This window comes from Rattus norvegicus, chromosome 8 (assembly GCF_036323735.1).
Source record: "Rattus norvegicus strain BN/NHsdMcwi chromosome 8, GRCr8, whole genome shotgun sequence".
NCBI classification, from domain to species: Eukaryota; Metazoa; Chordata; class Mammalia; order Rodentia; family Muridae; genus Rattus; species Rattus norvegicus.
This window is the reverse complement of record NC_086026.1, coordinates 78412186-78424925: the sequence shown is the minus strand read 5'-3', so window position 1 is coordinate 78424925 and position 12740 is coordinate 78412186. Positions and strand designations below refer to the sequence as shown.

The following is a 12740-nucleotide window of genomic DNA, read 5'->3' as shown; positions in this document are numbered from 1 at the left end:
GATCAACCATTGCAAGAACTAAACAGTAAGGGAGCAAATATGATAGCAAACAGAACTCAAAGCGGATCTGAAGAGTTAGAGGAGGACCGGGGGAGGGGCACTCCCTAGGGAGATGATAGATTACATCATCCCATCAACTGGAAGATGTCTTCATTCCTCTTGGCTTGGAAAATCAAGAGCAGAGATCACCATCATCAGTCATTTCGTGCTATAAGCAGGGCGGTTCCAAGTGGTACTTCTGGATCTCAGTTGGTTAACTCATGAGTCAGAAGCCAGGGACCCCCACTCAGCTCAGGAAATGACTGAAATCACAAGAGACTGATTTAGTACAATCCTCAAGAGTGTGGGATTCAGCAACTTGTGACACTTAGAAGCTCCAAACGTTCCTTCAGTGAAAGTTACCCATGAGTGTACCCCCTTTCAGGCTTTGTTATTCTATTTTTCCTTCCATTGGTAGGAATATGTACACATCATAGCCAAGGGAAGAACACGTGGCTCACTAACTAATGCCCATCCCCCAAGGAATCCTCTGTAGTTAGAGGAACAGAACTACGCCTTGCTCCCTCCTGAGGAAATGCCTGCCCAGGATGAAGTACTGCAGATGATACAGCCGCTCCCAGGGACCCCGAGGTTCACACAGGTCACCTAGAGCACTCTTGACGATATAAACGCACAAGCGAGTGTACACATGTGTTCACAGGGACCGTCACAGCCTTAGCTGCAGCTGCCTAGCAACCTTTGTCTCCCCACACCCATCTCTCCCAGCCGCCTTTCTGATGGAAGGACGACGGTATCACTCTTGTACACTAAGAGAAGGACGGAACCGTGCAGAAGAGGAAGGGGAGAGCAAGAAAGACGGGATAAACAAAGGGCGGTGACTTTTGAGACCTTCTGTCTATAGTACTAGTTTAAACCTAGTAACCTTGAGGGTGTGCTTTCTAAATTTAAATTTATTTTTATTTTTATAGAAGTAAAATCTGCTAAGCATGCAATCATTTTAAAGCACACAGTTCAGGTGTGGGGGGGGGTGTGTGTGACGGCACAATGCTAAAGTGTCTGTTCTGTGAGCGTAAGTACCTAAATTCAATCCCAGAACACATGTATAGAGGGGAAAAAAAGCCAGTCATGGTGACGCACACTTGTAGTCCGAGTACTGAGGAGGCAGAGACAAGTGGATCCTTAGGACTACCTGGCCAGTCAGCCTAGCCTATGTGGCAAGTTCCTGGTCAGTGAGAGCCTTTGTCTCAAACAGACAAGGCGAACAGTGTCCTAGGGAGTTAAATCTTACAAAAATAATTATTCGGGGACCACACGTGTACATCCAGATACTCACAAATAAAACTGCACAATTCTGGGACACCCAGGGCACAGAGGGCACTGCCATTTTACAATCAGCTCCTCCTGGGTTTAGAAATGACATAACTTAGTGTTCCCTGCTCTCATCCCCTCTCCTGCTAATCTCCTAGTAGCCATCCGTCCATTGGCCTGCTTTATCTGTCTGCATTGACACGACTCTGGCTGTGCAGAAACGAAGCAATCACACGGTATTTCCACCTTGTTTCTTGGCTTCCTCCATTTAGTCTAATAGCCTGTGAAGCTCATTCACACTGTGACTGGCCGTGATACCTCATTCCTCATAGCTGAAGCTGATTCCACCCTGCCTGTCCCCTCTGCACAGCTGTGTATCAGCTGACGGACCCTGAACCACGTCTACCTCTTGCTTTCTGTGAATGATGCCACTCCATCCATTCACCTACTCCTTTCTGTGTGGACACAAGCACATCTTTTCATCTCTGCTGCATACACACTTTGGGGAGAACTGGTGCTTTCAGCCTGCTAGAAGACATAGAAACTGAGGTAGGTAGGGGTGAGGCTCCCACTCAGGCTCTCCTAACATGTTCGTGGTAAGGCCAAGATTAGAACCCAGCCTTCAGAGCCTCTGATCCCTGTCTCCATCCTATGGCCTCTGGAGTTGTCTGGACTAAAATTCACCAAATAATTATTTCTGTAAGAGATTACCGACTTCTAACCTCAACTCAAACAGCCCGAGGTCGTGTGATTAATTGTGCTAATGTGAACTCATGGATCCAGTAGTTTCATTTGGCGCCTGCTGAGATCTGAGATTTTTTGTTTCCCAGGCAAATCAATAGCAACAGGCTCTATCTTGTTAGATCAAATATAACTTCTGTTTTAAGGAGCTCCGCTTATGCCCTGTTGTAGAGTTTATGTACTCGGGAGGCTTAATGAGATAATAAATGAAATTTTAACTTAACAATTAATAGTATAAAAGCATTAGGATACTTTGGAATTAGAGGGCTTGCATGTGATTTTTTTTTTTAATTAGCCATTTTTTAAAGATACCACTATACTTGTTTTGTACAACGATTGGGTGGTAACTCATTCATTAAGGAGGCGAAAATGGGCAACCCAACCTGGTGCTTTTTGCAACAAACTGTAAAAAAAAACAAAAACAAAATAAAAAGTAAACTAAATTATTGGGAACCCCACAAACTCTAAATAGTGTGACTCTATCAACACCGATTATTTCTGGATTAGAGATGGCTAATGAAAGAGCCAATATTTACATCCCCAACAACGGAGACTGGTGAGCGTTAGAAGGACCAAGGTTGCTTCTGAGTGAAGCATAGAGGGTGTAAAACAATTACAGAGCTATTTCCCCACGCACCTGTCCAAGGATCCTTGTCTACCTGCACCTAAAGAGCCACACCCACACAGGGAGGGAGTCTTGCTAACAAAGGGACAAGAGACATCATTTCAATGTGCACTTCCACACCATAGGATGGGACTTACACACTGGGTATTGGGAAGTATAAAAACTGAATAGAATCTTCAAAGAGAATGCAGGCAGGGGCAAACCTTCAAACCCTTGATCTGCTCAGCTAAGGGGAGTTACTAATAACCCAGTAGAGCAGCTCTCTCCGTCTCTACATCCCAGGCTGCTCAGATCCAGGCTGGATTTACTGAAATGCTTAACAACCGCTGTGTGAATTAGCATGAGCCAAACTTGTTCGTTTTCCTTCATTTGGTAATGACTTGATGCAAACTGTAAAAGTGAAAACGTTCAGGGCGAACACAAAACCCAGCCGCCGGGAAGAAAATGAGTTTTTGGTTCGGAGATCATCTCGGTCTTCTGGACCCAAGCGGGAAGGACTCCAGGCGTTGGACTGGCTTCTAGACTGGAAGAACCCCGAAGATGACACTGAGCTTGTTAAAGGTCTGAACGAACTAATGTGTGTAGTACACATCACAGACAGAAAAAGATGGTAGAATTGCTTAAAATCCTGTAGTCTGGGTGGAAGAATTTGTGCATTTTCTTTCATTTTTCCTTTCCCTTCCAAGTCAGTGAGAGACCTTCCCTTCCCTTCCCCTCCCCTCCCCTCCCTTCCCTTCCCCTCCCCTCCCCTCCCCTCCCTTCCCTTCCCTTCCCCTCCCTCCCCTCCCTTCCTCCCCCTTCCTTCCTTCTTTCAGGAAGGTCAGAGTTTCCTATAGCCCCAAATGACCCCACATGTGCTATGGAGGAGAGGATGGCCTTGAACTCAGTTCTCCTACCCCACCTCCTGAATGCTAGGATCACAGGCCTGACTCCAGGGCTTCCAGTTTACTCAGCAAGTATCCAGTCAGCTAAGCTGTATCCCACCTCCTCGGTTTGGATGTTCATGGGTGTTATAGGCACAAGATTACACAGGACAAAGGAGGAAGTTTCTAGGCTATTCTAGACACATGTGGCTTATCCTGACAAGGCATCCATATTCAAAGTCCTTAAAACTTTAAGAGATTTGTATCATACTAACATCATACATAAGAATTTTTCTTGATAAAAAAAATTGGCCCCAGTGAGGAAAATAAACGGAATAACAGGGATGGTAAAGTTTTAAAAACATAAAATGTCATTTAAAATGGTATAAAAACAGACAAACAAGCAAAAGTCATCAGTCACAACCTAAATGTCTAACAAATAAAAGATTAAAAAATTACTGTAAGTAAATAAAATCGTCTCGTGGCCTCAGGAAAAACAGGTGTTAAGTGAACAAAGCCGGTATAAAACTTCTAAGTAGGGACTGGAAAGATGACTCTGGCTAAGAGCGCTTTTTCTGCTCTTGTAGAGGAGCAGATTTCAATTCCCAGAATCCATCTGGTGGCTCACAAGTTACTGTTACTCCAGCTCCAGAGAATCTGATGCCCTCTTCTGGCCTCCCCTGGCACCTCACTCATGTGCACACACCTACACACAGACATCCACGCATGGCATACACACAATTTTTATATGTCATAAATGCTCTATGCCTTAAATGCAACTTTAGCAATCAATAACAGAGTTCCAAACAAGGAGCCACTGGGACAGAGATGGGCTGAGTTTGGGGTTCAGGAGATGAAAGGAAGGCATGGAAAACAGGGAGAAACGAGGCTCCAAGGAGTTGTGCATGTATCTCTGGCTAAGAATGGTGAAGGGAACATCTTAGCTTCTAGGAAGAAGACACCAGAGCACTTACAGTTTGAGGACCTATGCTTTAATATGATGCACAACTCCACACGAAGAAGCGAGGCACTGCCAGATGGAAAATGAGAAATAGAGTTAACAGCGTCAAATGCACATAAATCACGGCCTCACCAGAAGGTTTAATCCAAACCCACTAATCCCACAACAAATTGGTCAACCATCTGCAAGCATGTGCCTAGAAGGAAAAAAAAGAGAGAGAAAAAAATGTTTTTGTAGTAGTTGAAACGCTGTTATGGCAAACCCAGCTCATAGACTTCCACAGATCCAATCTGCAGACCCAACTTCAAACTGGAGACTATAACACAACCTTCCAGAACAACCCAGATACCCAGAGCATCTGGCTTTGGTAACCTTTTCTAATATCCCCACCTTAACCTTGACCTCCCCCTCTGCCAGCGATCCATCTCAGTCAGCTGCAGGATACAGAGCCATCGTGCAAGGTACTGCTCCTATGAGTGCGGAGGCAAAACACGTTATACGCTTATGGAGAAGGACTCCGCTTGCCCGTGACAGATTTAAAACCTCTGCAGCAGTGTTGGCCCCTCCGGTGTTGGACTGGATGTGAGACACATGTTTGTAATTCATCAGACTGCTCTCTGACAGCCCGGCATTTCAATAAAATATTTCCATAGAAAACAAAAGGAGATGTCACAGAACTGCTAAGACACATCCGTGTAAGTTAGGGAGGAAAAAGAAAATGGTTTCTAACTTCAGTTGTGTAGAAGGACACAGATGGCGCCAGAGAGATGGCTCAGCAGTTAAGAGCTCTCCCTGCTCTCTTGGAGGACCCCAGTTCAGTTCCCAGTACTCACATCAGGTGACCCACAACTGCTTTTTACTCCAGTTTCAGCACTCTTGTCTGGCCTTTGAGGGACTCACATACACAAACACACGTAATTTCAAATAAATATTAGAAAAATAAATTTAAAAAATCAAGCATACAGACAGGTCAGAACTCCTGAATAGAATTTATCTAGCTCACCTTGCTGACCACACACAGGACACGATGCATCTGTTAAAGCTAAGAGGTTGACATTTGTACACTAGTATTAGCTGCAGAACTCACAGGCACTTTTCTAGTTATTTCTATCACTGTCTTCTTTCTCCTCCTCTTCCTCCTCCTCTTCCTCTCTTCCACACCCTATTCCTCCTCCTCTTCTTCTTTCTCCTCCTCCTCCTTGGATCAATCTAGAACCGCACTGCCACTGACTTGGTCACTTCTTTGTAGATCATCCCTCCCCTCCCTACCCCTCCCCTCCCCTCCCCCAGCCACACGGTTCTTTGCCTTTACCAATAAAAAAGCTGGCATGGTTTGTGTGTCTGTAATCCAAACAGTAGTGGGCAGAAACAAGTGGACCCTAAGAGCTCAGTGGCCAGCAAGGCTAGAGGAAATGGCAGGCTTCAGCTTCAAGCAGAGATCTTGTCTCAAGGCAGTAAGGGGAGAGCAATAGAGACAGATGCTCTGGCCTCCTCGTGGACATCACAGATGCCACCACCATCCACCCACATGCACAACAACAACAACAAAAATAGCTAAAACCTATGGAAAGGAAGACAGTGCCTTGTCACCTTCATCCGACATAAGCTCTGTAGGGTCACTTGATAACACTGAAGTAAATCAATAAAACAATCTGAAGGCAAAAGAAAACCCTGTGTTTCTCAAAGTCTGGTCTGAACAAACAAGCTTATTTCCAAGAGCTTCAGTAGAGGTCGCTAAAGGTCATTATCTGACTCAGGAGGTATTGGTGGGATCCAAGCAAAGCAGCGGGACTGAGCAGTGTGGGCCCCAATAGAGAAGGTCCAAAAGGGCCCCATTTCTTCTCATGTTCTGAAGGTTCCCATGACCACACTGCCTTTGGCTCAGGCCTTTAGCTTATAGAATATAGGGCAATCACTGAGAGACCTCCTGCCTCTGCTTCCCGAGTGCCAAGATTACAGGCGAGCACCATCATGTCCAGAAGAGAGTCCCTTCAAAGGAAGTGCGACATCATTAGTGTGTGCATTATTACAGAACCTCGCTGAAGGGTTGTTTATAAATATTAGCCAAGGTGGCTCACTGCGATGGAAGCGGATGCCTAGAATGGTCCTTCTAGATCTTTCCCATGGTAGGTGTCTTACCGTACCAGGTCTGAGTGCAAAGGTTAAGAGAGCAAGTGGAAGTATACCTGAGCTGTCTTTTGTCAGAAATCCATAACTGCAAGATATTCATCTAGTCATGACCATTTAAAGGACCCACCTCCCTACACTGTTAAACTGGAAATTATATGTGAGTGAGACGGTACATGGGGTATCCATGGAGGTTAATATTGATTATCAGTTTGACTGGATGAAGAATCTCTCAAGAGATGCCTCAGAGCATAACTATGAGGGGTTTTCTGGGCAAGGTGAATTGTGGCACAGCCATGACTTCCAGCCATGACAGAGTGCACCATTAACCTGGAGGTCCAAATAAACCCTTACTTCCTTAAGCAGTTTTCATTGGATAAGTTGTCATAGCAGCCAGGAAACTAGCTAATACTGACCGAGCTACTTAAACCCTAGAGGATGGATGATATCAAAGCCACCATTTCTGCAGATCAGCAGATCCACATTTCCTTTCTCAAGCATCAAACACTATTCCCTCTATGACAACTGGTTCACAAGCCCCAGGACAATGGCCTCTAGGTCCATCATCCTGTCTTGTCTCCACCCATGGCTCTCTTGCCCTTAGATTCTAGCTCCTACCATCATTTCAAGGGTACCAAGGGAACGCACATAATCCTACGCTCCTGCCTCCAATCCTACAGGAACATAACCCAGAAATGATGGCTCACGTACACAAGGATCCACACATGAAGTGGTCCAAGAATAGAGGAGAAGTTGCCCAGTATACACTGCATGGAGTCTGTGACGGGGATAAAGACGTCACTACCCATCTTTCCTTGGCATCACTAGGTGCTCTGCTCCATTGGAATCATGGGTCTGAGTGAATTTTCAGGGCTCCTTGAAGAAGCCAACTCTATCACCTTTCTGAGGACTCTTCATTTTAGCAAGTGTGGTTATTCCATTGGGGCTTCAGAGTGTCAAGGGCCAGAAGCTTTAAAAGGGAGAGAAAGAGAAGGAAAAGTCGGAAGTGGGGTAAGAAAGGCCTAATTAGGAGGGAGGAGTATCCCTCTGCAGACAGGTCACTGGAAGGATGCCAGGGGCTCGCACCACATAAAGGGAAAGATTGTTATAAAAAGAGTTTTTAAATAAAGAACACGACGAAGAAAGGCACGGCAGTGGAGCCTGCGAGGGGCGGGGCCGAGAATAGGGAAATGAAGAAGAATAATGACTTGAAAGTGTCTTTTTTCTTCCTGGTTCTTTGCTTTCCTTCCTACAGATGCTCAGCTGAGGCAGTGCAGCTGGGTCCATGACAAACGTGGGGAAATCAGCCAATTTGAGCTGGTTGTTAGCAGTCCAGGGACAGAGGCGAGGGTACGTGTGTGTGTGTGTGTGTGTGTGTGTGTGTGTGTGTGTGTGTGTGTGTGTGGTTCCAGCACAGGACTTGGGTTTGCTTGGTTTGCCTTGACTATGTAGAAGTCTCCTGGTGGGAATCTTGCGGACACCACTCTATCTCTTGACTCTGCTCTAACAGAAAGGCAACAGCCTTTCTCCTCCGTCCTCATCCTCCCACTGACAAGCTCTCTTTCCTTCAACTGCCAGGGCTTTCTTCCCCCACTGGGTCAGAGGTCTGTGGTACCAGGTGGGACCCTGCTCCCGCTCTCAGCATCCCAGGTTTCATCCGGTTCAAGTCCTCCTAGACGGCCTGAATGGGGACTTCTCGCATATTTGGGGGCTTCCCCAACAAGACAAAGAAGGCTCCTGGGTAAGTTCTGACATCGAAGAACGTGCCGTATCTATTGGCTGACACAGAATCATGTCCCCACAGTGAAGAAGAGTGTACTGCTGGCCACTCACCCTAAGGAAAGCAATCGATACTTGGAGTCAAGTTCAAAGTGGAGAGCGATTTCCCTGCTTGCTGCATTTCGCCCTCTTCAACATTTGATAATGAAATAAAGAGAACCAATATGAGGCACGAAGATATCAAAGGGAGCCCTCTGCAGGGGAGAGCACCTAGAGGGTTGAAGCATTCTGTCTCTCGCTTAATTTTAGTGCTTAATACAGATGTAGACAGTTGTCTACACTCATCGCAGACTCATTGCACTGCACACTTGATATCTCATCGGTGTATTTAGTTGGATGTTAATTATACCTGCACATGGGTTTGAGAATTTAAGGGCTTAGATTCCAGCAACACTGGAGCCTGCAGCAGCCTAGTCCTGGAGGCAGCCACTTTGAAAACACACAGGAGACGCTTACCTTCTGTTGCTGTATCAGATGCCTTACAGAAAAGATACTTCTAAACGATTCAGAAGTAATTCTAAACTATCCATAAATGAGCTTTGCAGGAGTTGACAAAATACAGGGTGCATTCAAAAGGGTTTTGTGAGAGAGGAGGAAGCAATACAACTAATTATTAGATTATAGTTCTTGCATGTGCTCATGTGCTGTGCGTGCACAGGTATAGTGTTGATGGGGGTCAGAGGACAATCTCTAGTGTTATTCCACCAGACACTGTTCACCTCATTTATTTCTGAGACAAGTTATCTTCTTAGTCTGGAACTGATCAAGTAGACTAGGCTGGCTGGCCATCGGGGCCTAGCAATCTGCCTCTGCCTCCCAATGCTAAGATCACAAGATAGGCCATGTGCTGCTTTTAATATGGATGCTGGGGATTGAACTCACGTCCTCAGACATGTAAAGCAAGCACTTCAACCACTGAGCTAGCTCCCCAGCCCAATTAAGTTTTCTTCTAATGTAAAAGTAAACTGACTGTGTGAAGCAGTTGTTCTCAATGATCTTGATTTCAAGAGTGTTAGTGGGGTACCCAGAAATCAGGGCAATATGTTGATATCTTGACCACACTTATTTATGTGATGTGACTTCATACGTTCAAAATAGGAAGAGAATGGTAAGATTTGGAAGTGAACAAGCCTTCAATTATGAGGTCTACTCCTGGGGGCGGGAATGAACTTCGTTGTTCCTCGGGTTCCTTGTTTTTTGAGAATGGATCTCTCATTGACTTGGAGTTTGCTAGTTAGGTTAGACTGGCTGGTCAGTAACTCCATAGGACCCACCTCTTTCTACCTGTATAGCACTAGGATTACAGCAAAAGCTAGTGAACACAGTAATCTCGTATATCAATGCAAGTCTTTGTGTTTTTGAGAGGCAAGCCTTTACTAGCTAAGATATTTCTCCAGCCCCTTAAACCCATCATTAGATCTGTAGTTTAAAAAAAAAGGCTCAGGGGCTGAAGATGACTCAACAGTTGATAACTGTGCTTTCTTTTTTTGTCAGAGGACCCCAGTTCGGTTCCCAGCACCCACAGTATAGCTCACCACCTTCTGTGACTCCAGTTCCAGACCCTTCTGACCTCTGCAGGCTTCTGCATGTACTTAGTTTGCACGTCAATACACTCAGACACGTGTATACACGTAACAGTGAAACAAATATTTTCTTAACGATGTTCAGAAAAGGAAAATAGTTTATTGACAGACATCTACTGTTTTTGTATGCCAGACAAGAGTCTTCAAGACTCCCCCCTCTTCCTCTCTCTCTATGTGTATATGTGTGCGTGTGTTTTATTTATTTAAATGGCATCATCTACTAAAAATATTAAAGCAAATATGACAGTCATAACTTTCACCAGCTTCTAGAAAGCAATACCTTTATTAAGATTAAAATCATCTCCAAAAAAGATATTTTCCAGGAGTCACTGCAACTCGAATAAATATGTATTTAAAAACAAGATAATCCAGTGCTAGACTTGAGCACCGAATGTTTATCTTCTTAAAATACACTTATAGATAAGTTCTGCATAATAGTTTGCATTTAAAAAGACCAGATTCATAGTTCCTATTGTCCCAGCCTTCCGTCCCTGGAATAGAAGACACTGAGGGACTTTTTTATTAGCACAGATTCACTTCCTGTCATTTGGAGCTTAACGTTTGCTTCGTTGGATGAATTACCCTCTCCTCTAGAACTCTGAGAAATGCCAGAGAAAAGGTAGAAGGAGCCACAATACCATTGAAACCACTACGCCCACTTAACTGAAGATCATATTATTGTGCATGTAGTCAGTATACCTTACCTTCCATGGCGAGAATGGTGTGTGTGTGTGTGTGTGTGTGTGTGTGTGTGTGTGTGTGTGTGTGTACATGCATGCAGATATTGGTGCAATGGTTCGGTCCCTAGTTCCCACACCAAAGATGGGAGAGACTCATTGCTTCTGTATAGAATTAATGAGATCTGTTGGATGTCGTTCAGCTGGTCTCTCAGAATCTTATAGGAGAGGTTACACCTAGACATTGGTTTGCTTGGCTTTGTGGGTTTCTTCTAGGACAAGTTCCCTCATGTGCCTTCCTCCAGCATGTGAGGCCAAGATGTTTCAGTGCCTTTGGTAGACCCTACACATCTCTCTTAGCTTGTTCCGGTCTGCAGAGCCTCTGCTCACACTGGCGAGCCCTGGACACACTGGGAGAGGAGTGTGACAAAGCTCATTCTTCAGTGAGAGAAACAGGAGGATTAGGTAGCACAGTGGGCAGCTCAGAGAAAGAATGGCCAGATTGGAGCTGTCACTGTCCCCAGTCTATGGGGAGGGCAATTCTTAAACCACTGTGGATAGTAAACCTGGGCTGATTTCAGGGGACTTGGGGGGCTCCGAATGTGATAACCAACCACACTGGATTCTGCTATAGTTATTTACAGTCTCCTGGAGCTAGAAGAAAGATTCAAAGTCACCATGTGGTGGCTACCAAGAAGATGCTTTCTTAAGCAGTAGAATTCTCTTTCAAATTAAATCTTCTACAGACCCCTGGTATGAAAAATAATTTAAATTGAGAAATGGGCTGCCGAGCAATTAAAACCCCTCACTGTTTGATGGAAAAATTATTCTCACAGCATACAGGGCTCTACTAGAAAACTCTGTGAGGGTTCCCAGAGCGTGTGTGAGTACAGGGTTCCCAAAACAAACAGGGGGAGCACACTGCCACCAAGTCATGTTCCCCCATAGGCAGCTCGCACCCTTCGAGTTTGTGTCCCCTACACACCTGAGTGTCACCCCCTCACGGCTTGCTTGCATGAACGTTCGTCCTCCTTCGAGACTCGGGATCTTACATGCGCACACCGTATGGGGAGGTGCTCACACAGTGAAAGCCAGAAAGTAGGCTATAAGTACGTATGCGCTTTCTTTCTTCCCCCGCGTAAATGCTGGAGCTTGGGGCAGCCAGGTTCTTGCTGCAGTCTCCAGACTTCCTGCCCATCTGTCTGTGATGGCTGAGGGCTAGTTTGTGCATGCAGGCAAGAAGGGAAGGGGAGCCTTACAGGGCTGGAAGGAATGGGGGACAGAGGATGGGGTTAGGGGAGGTCCTGCTTCCTTCCAGCTTCAAAGAAGCTCCCGCCTTCACAGTACAGAGGCCATTCCAAGTAAACCAGGTTTTGGAGGTAAATTCTAACCAGACGTTGTATGTTAAAAGAAAACAAAACCAGCTGAATTCTGTACAAAAACTTACCCTGCCCCCGGAAGGCATCAAAATAGAACTTCCGCATGCCTGTTAGAAAGACAGAGGCATCCTGCACACAGAACTTCTGTGAGCCTGCCAGAGGGGTGTCCTGCATGCCAACTGCAACTCTTTAGAGAGGATCAACAGCTGGAAAGGCAAACTTTTTTTTTAAATGTTAACATTTTACAGTTCAAATCACTTAACAGATGTAAAATTATGGGCTATACTTAGCAATAGTGTTTTTTCCCCCCAGAAAATTATTAACTAAAGAAGATCTTTCTGGAAAACACATCTGATGGTTAGGATTTCTTGATGATGATGACAAGAACTGAAAACATGTTCCTTTTACTAAATGGAAATGTTTGTTTTTACCAAATCACACTTTCACCAGGTTGCCCCGTGGCTTATACAGATTTACATAAGGTTAACTGGGCCTTTTGAGGCACTAAATATACACATTTCAAAGCCTTGGCACAGGCTGTCTTAGGTGAATAGTCAAGAAATGCTAATGAGACACTAAGACAGGGATTGACATCATACCCAAGAGAATATTCCAGAAAGGAATCAAGTCAGGATATGACAAGGCTGATGACATTAAGAATATTCCAGATCTCAGTTCAAAGGTGAAGGTGTTGGGG

General features: G+C 45.1%; 1 protein-coding gene and 1 long non-coding RNA gene across 3 annotated transcripts in view; both read right to left on the bottom strand.

Annotated features, from left to right (window-relative positions):
• Positions 1-12740, bottom strand: part of Rora (RAR-related orphan receptor A) — a 733021-nt gene that overhangs the window by 490805 nt on the left and 229476 nt on the right.
• LOC120094342 (uncharacterized) overlaps positions 1-12740 on the bottom strand; it is a 235481-nt gene that overhangs the window by 26053 nt on the left and 196688 nt on the right. The window contains exon 2 of the long non-coding RNA XR_005488663.2: positions 1-12740. This exon is cut by the window's left edge and continues 26053 nt beyond it; it is cut by the window's right edge and continues 21815 nt beyond it. This is a non-coding gene — a long non-coding RNA (uncharacterized LOC120094342).